The 6,504-nt window shown below is 50.0% G+C and overlaps 1 pseudogene; it reads right to left on the bottom strand.

The window, feature by feature from the left end:
- Positions 1 to 605: 605 nt before the first annotated feature.
- LOC102821389 lies at positions 606 to 1,450 on the bottom strand (annotated as a pseudogene).
- Positions 1,451 to 6,504: the final 5,054 nt, after the last annotated feature.

Below are 6,504 nucleotides of genomic sequence, written 5' to 3'. Positions count from 1 at the left end.
GTACATATATCAGTTCCCAATTCTATAAATATCTGGATTGCCGACTGGGGGCACAGAACAAAAAAACTTCTTTTCACAGCTTTATGGAGAGAAGAGTTATGATGAGGATGAGCCCAGTTCTATAGTTCTAGCTCCATGGAGAATGCAAGGTGCATAGAAAGTTCTCTCTCTTCTTTGACTAAACCCTTGGTAGCTTTCCTCTATTGGTCTACAACCCACTGGCTTCAACATTACCTATCAGAACACTGGCCAAAATGTTACTAATGGAAAATTCTTGTTCTAGGCATTCTTTTGTAGGCTTTGACTCTACTATCCAGAGGAGAGAGGAAACACATGTTAACACCAAACAGGTCCCCTAATGAGTCTCTGGTGTTCAAGTAGCAAGGACAAGGCTTTTCCTGGGAATAAATACTGAGTCTTTACAAAGGCCTTCATTTCCCTTGCAATATGTTGTCCATGAGGCTAACACATTAGTTCCCAACTGCAATGGGAGAAGCTACATCTAACAATATGTAAGTATCCAAGCTAATAAGATTGAGTATTGGTCCCAATGGCCTCAGCTATGTCCATCCAGGAGGACATCTGGGCAACATGATTCTGAGTAACTAGAGCATAGAGAGGTCATGACAAGACTTGGACTTGAGCTTGAAGGCCATATTCTTGTTTTTGGTCACAATTTTGCCCCAGAAGCGCCTGGCTTTCCGAGGGATGCTCTCCCTCCTTTTCTGGTAGGCCAGCCTCCGCTCGTTCTTTTCTTTGCTGTCCTGCCGGAGGCGGACCTGCCGCATGATGCCCTCAAACAGCTCCTTCACGTTGTGCTGGACAGCTGCAGAGGTCTCAATGAACTTGCAGTCGAACACCACAGCACATGCTGTTCCTTCTGATACAAACACTTCCCGGCACCGCACCAGGTCACTTTTATTACCAACCAAGATGATAGGAATGTCCTCTGTCTGCCGGGCCCTGCCTTCTCAAAGCTCGCGCAGTCTGTGATGGAGTAAACAATCAGGTAGGCATCCCCAACATGCATGCAGTGGTCTTGGAGCCATTCATTCTCTCCCTTATTTTCCCACATGTCCAGTAGTCATGAGCGTTGCCGTTTCTCCATCAACTATCAGGTTCGCTCATATGTATCTTCTCCCAGCACCTCGCAGTCGCTGTCCATGCTGTCGTGCACGCCCGCAAAGATGTTGGCCAGAGTGGACTTGCCCACCCCCTGCTCCCCTATGAGCACCACTTGGTAGTAGGTGTTCCCAGACTCACAGGAGATGACTGAGTCTGCGGAGTTGGAGGACCAGCTCCAGCAGCAGTGGTCCTTGGGGGTAGCAGAGTGACAGTTGTGGTGGTGGGGCTCCTTCTGGACATTAGACGCCTGCCATCGGCTGGGATACTCCTGCGGCTGGATACCCATGGTGCCCCGGCGCAGGGTGACAATATTCAGAGTCATCGTCAGGTCTTGGCAAAGCCAGGTCAGCGGGGTGGGCGTGAGTGAGTCCGAGCATCCGTCTGCGCCACGATCCCGGAGTGAGCTGGGGATGGTGCTTACCCTGACGGCACTCCACTCTTCACACAATCACTTTTGAGACAAGGGCGCTACCTTTTCCTTTTGTGGTGTGCCCTGAAAATTACGTGTACGTCCTGGCTGCAGCTAGCCGTGGCCTCCCCCTGGCCAGTCTCGCTGACATGTGACCTGCATGTGCCTGCCCAGGGCCACTGAGATGGCCCTGGGGGTCCAGAGACTCCTCCTGACCCTCCCACCCCATGTGGACCTCCATGAATGGAACTGCCACACGCCCATTCCTCCTCCTGCCTCCCTTGTGCTTCCGGGCCCCACTTTGTCCATCCCTGCAAACAGACGGTCAGTGCCTGGTCATCAGTTCCAAGGCTGCTCTGTGTCCACCCTGTGGACAGTTACCACCTAGTGTTAGTCATCGGTCCCTGATCTGGAAGGAAACAGATAAGCAATGGTGTATCTTAGGGAAGTTGGGCTGGCTGAATGTCAGGCGGGATGCCCATGTCTGGAGAGGTGGCAGTGACCACTGCAGCAGACGTGGGGACCCGGACCCCTGTTGTCTGCCCCACTTCACCAAAACACGAGATTTGGAGGAGGCGCCTCCAGTCACCCTGCTTCCCAACAGGGCAAAGAAATGGAAAACTTCACTGCATTTTAGGGGCGTGAAAGCTGGGGGAGGAGAATCTGAACACAGCAAGTGTGGGTCCCTCACAGAGGAGCAGATGTGGACGGGGAGCTGGTATCCACGCTGGGCCCTGTGGGCGACAATGGGGCCTATTTGAGGAGTTGCCTTTCCTGTTCCCCATGGCTTCCTGTGCTTGGGGGGAGCCATGTACCTCCTTCATTATTGTTAAGTGCCATCGAGTCAATTCCAACCCATAGTGACCCTGTATAGGGTTTCCAAGGAGCAGCTGGTGAGCTTGAGCCACCAACCTTGCAGTTCAAGCAACTTTGCAGTCTGACGCATTAGCCCACAGCATCACATCAGGACTCGGGTGGAAAACACTGCCTCATACCTCCTCCCCCTATAGGGGGCTCAGAGTCCAAGCCTGGGGTGTCCACCTATCGGGTGGGGGTGGGGTCCCCACCATGGCATGCCTGGCACCAGCCTGTGAAATGGAGCTGTAACCTAGTGGAGCTTAGGAAGGCCTTGAGTAGCCCCAGGCCACCCCGAAGGAGACAGGGGGCTCCAGGGTCCTCTGCCCAAGAGTGGCTTTTGGGGGGCAGGGCAGGGCTCAGAACCCCAAATGCTTAGGACCTTGTTGAAGCAAACCACAAACCCAGCAGTTCAGGGAGCAGGCCTTCTGGGGAGTCCCTGCCAGGAATCGGGGCATGGGGCGGGGCATGGGGGTCCTGGGACACCATTCCCTGTCTCCAGCACCCTGTGCTTGGGCATGCTCACCTGGAGTCACTGAGTGGTTCAGAGTGCCCCCTGGTGGCCAGAAGCCTCTTCTGCACGCTCCCTTTCCACCCTGCAGACACACTGACCAGGAGGTGGCCAACCAACCCCACCTGTGGCCTTGGAGCCTAATTCCGAGTCACAGGGACCCTAGAGGACAGAGGAGACCTGCTCCATAGGGTTTCCAAGGCTGTCATCGTCATGGAAGCCCACTGTTTCATCTTTCTCTTGAGGCTATTGGTGGGTTAGCAGCCCCAAGTTGAACCACTGTGCCATTGGGTCCCTGTTCTGGCCTCCTACCTAGTAGGTGTCAGATAAATTTGCCAGCCTTCATAAAGCTCCTTCAGTACATGCAGGGAGCCCCCGGGGTTACTCCCATGAGCCCCAGTCCGGAAGTGGAGGCTTACTTCGTTTCTCAAACAGTGTGAAAGTGCAGGTTTTCAGATAAAATTCGGGTCCAAGAAAGGGGCAGGGAGGGCTTAATGCATTGATGCTAACGAAGAGAAACAGTTACATTTCCATGTTTAAACAGTGTCATGGGTTGAATTGTATCCCCCAAATGTGTCAACTTGCCTGGGCCTTTGTGCAGTGATGGGATCGTACCCCAGGTTGTGATCTGAGGTAACTGGCCATCAGCTGTGAGGGGACTGACTCAGGTCACACGCCTGATCCATGCAAGGGGAGTTTCTCTGGGGTGTGCACTGCTACCTTTTAAATTACTTTCTTAAAACTTTTTTTATTGTGAATGGAGCGAAGGTTTACAGAGCAGATCATCCGTTTTACCATCAACAAATCACACACTTGATTGGGTCTCAGTAACTGCAGTCCCCTCAGTGTAACAATAGCTGCCCTACTACCTCTGTTTTCCCATTCCATTCTCCCTTCTTTCCCAACCTTTCTGAATTTTTTTTTTTTAGGTTTTTATTGTGAATTGAGTGATTTTACACTCATCATTTAATCGCAATGATTGCCCTGTATCTTTTTTTTTTTTAATGTTTTACTGTGAATTATATGATAGTTTACATGAGAGAACTTTAGTTTTACATTCATTCCATCGTATATCATTTCATTGCCATGGTTCCAATCCCCTCTATGCATCATCAACCAACTAAAGGATATATCCTAGAAACCCGCCCCCTACACTCCCCCCCACCCCCAGTTTTCGGCCCACAGTCCCTTTCCCTCTCTGGATCCAAGGTCCCCAGCCGCTTCATCACTCCATGTCATCATCTCCGTCTCCATCTCAGGCATCTCTCTTCCTCTGGGTAGGGTCCCACTCTCGGCTCTTTTCCATTGATGGTCCCAGGGACCTCCGCTCCTAGACTGGAGAATCAATCACTCCCTTCCTTGTTACAAAACGATCTACCTTTGCATTCCAACCCTCATAATCCGTCCTGATAAGCATTATTCACTACAGTATCACTTTTCATCAACTCCGCCCAGACAGATTGAATAGTACCCACTGGAGGTTCTGCCTTCCTCCATACCCCCTAGCACTAGGTTCCCTCTTGAAAGCTTGTAAGCCAGTCACTTCTTGCCTTTGTAGTCCCCTCCTCCCCATTTGAGTAGCCAATGTCCAAGTTGCCCATCTCCGTCCACTCTGTGTGTGGAGGGGGCGGGAATGTTTCTTGCTGTAAGGATTTGTTCCCTCTTTTGAGTTGCTGCTCCATAGGTTAGGTCAAGTTCATCAGATTGTATTATCTCACTCTTTTTTTTTTTTTCCCTTCTTCTTTCTTCTGGTTGAGCTTGGATCATCCAATCATCCGGTCCAGGTCTTGTGGGTATCATCTGCAAGTGTGGGCGCTCCTGTGCACATGCCCTGTCTTCCCATCAGCCGGTAGCTCCACTCTCCTCTCGAGTCCTCCGTGGCCACGCCACTGACTCTGGGCCCAAGAGTCCCCAGGTCTCCTCACAATGCTTGCCAGCCAGGTCCCCAACTGGGTCCACAGCAGTCCACTGAACATTGTAGGGCTTTAGCTTGCTGCTCCATCGCTGCTTTTACCCCACTTCCCCCCATCAGTGATGCGTGTGGTCACCAATCAGAGCATGAATTTCCGTTGAGTCTTAGTCTTGGAGGGGGGGTTTGCCCAACCTTTCTGAATTTTGTCCTTACATGTTGTTGTTGTTGTTAAGTGCTGTCAAGTCGATTCCGACCCATAGCGACCCAGTATAGGGTTCCCAAGGAGCAGGTGGTGAGCTTGAACCACCAACCTTACAGTTCAAACGACTTTGCAGTCTGACGCATTAGCCCACAGCGCCACACCAGGACTCCTATGTGCTTACATAGATGCTATTTTGATCTCAAATGGTTGACAGTTTTAAGGTGTGCATACCTCACTAGTGTTTTGTCCCCCCTCCCCCCCATATTCCTATCTATTGGTTGGCTGAAAATTGAGCCTCGGGAGTGAATTGAGTTCCAGAACTGAAGGGTGACCAAGAGTACCATAGTCTTGGAGTTCTACAAGGCTTTCTTTGTTTGACAGGTAAGAGTGGTCTTTTTTATGAATTTTTTGTTCCATGTTCTCTCCAGGACCTTCTAATGTGATCACTTTCAAGGCATTTGATAGTGGTAGCTGGTTTCCATCTAGTTCTGGTCTCAGGGTCATGGAGACTGATGTTCATTCAGTCTATTAGTCCATTAAGGAGCTCTGGTAGCATAGTGGTTATAAATCGGGCTGCGAACCGCAAGGTCAGCAGTTCGAAACTCCCAGCCATTCCATGGGAGAAAGATGAGGCTTTCTGTTCCCGTGAAGATTTACAGGGTCGCTATGAGTCGGAACATAACCACCACCATTAGTCCATTAGCCGCTCCTTGGAAACTCGGAATTGACTCAACGACACTTAACAACAACAACATTGGACTCATTGTTCCCAAGTGTCTTCCATTTCCTCCCTTTCCTTTCCTCCAGATGAGGAGAGACCAATAGCTACACCTTAGCTGGCCACTCATGAGCTTTGAAGATCCCATTCACTGCTCACCAAAGTAGGATGTAGAACCTTGTCTTTGTTACCTGTATCATCTTTTCTCTTAGAAAAGATCAAAGGAGAGACAAGCAAGCAGAAAGAGGAATCTCAGTACCGCTTTGAAAAGTGCAACCAGAATGCTCCTAGGAGGCCAGGAAGACTTCCTTTGGACATGTTATCAAGAGGGACCAATTCCAGATGAAGGACATCATGTTTGTTAGAGAGTGAAAAAGAGGAAGTCTTTTTTTTTTTTTTTTTTTATTGTAAACTGATTGTTTATATGGGAGAACGCCGGCTTTACAGCATCGTTTGTGTCATTGCAATGATTATAATCCCCTCTGTGCATCATCATTCAACAATATTTACTTTCATTCCCTCTGTTTTTTTTGGGGGTGGTGGTGGAGGAATGTATGCAAAAACATTCAGGAATATGTAATCATTTAAACAACCAAAGGCACATTCGGCAAGTCGGCCTCCTGGCCGACAACACAGCCTTTCTCTTTCCCATGAATCTAGAGTCCTCAGCTGCTCTATCTCTCCGTGTTCTCATCTCTGCCTCCATCTCTGGTGTTGCTGCTTCTCTGGATAAGTTCCCGCATTCCACTTGTGCTCTTCTCCCTTGATGGTC

The sequence above is a fragment of the Chrysochloris asiatica genome, unplaced genomic scaffold, assembly GCF_000296735.1.
Source record: "Chrysochloris asiatica unplaced genomic scaffold, ChrAsi1.0 scaffold00040, whole genome shotgun sequence".
NCBI classification, from domain to species: Eukaryota; Metazoa; Chordata; class Mammalia; order Afrosoricida; family Chrysochloridae; genus Chrysochloris; species Chrysochloris asiatica.
Note: the sequence above shows the minus strand (reverse complement) of the source record. Positions and strands in the feature narration are given on the sequence as shown.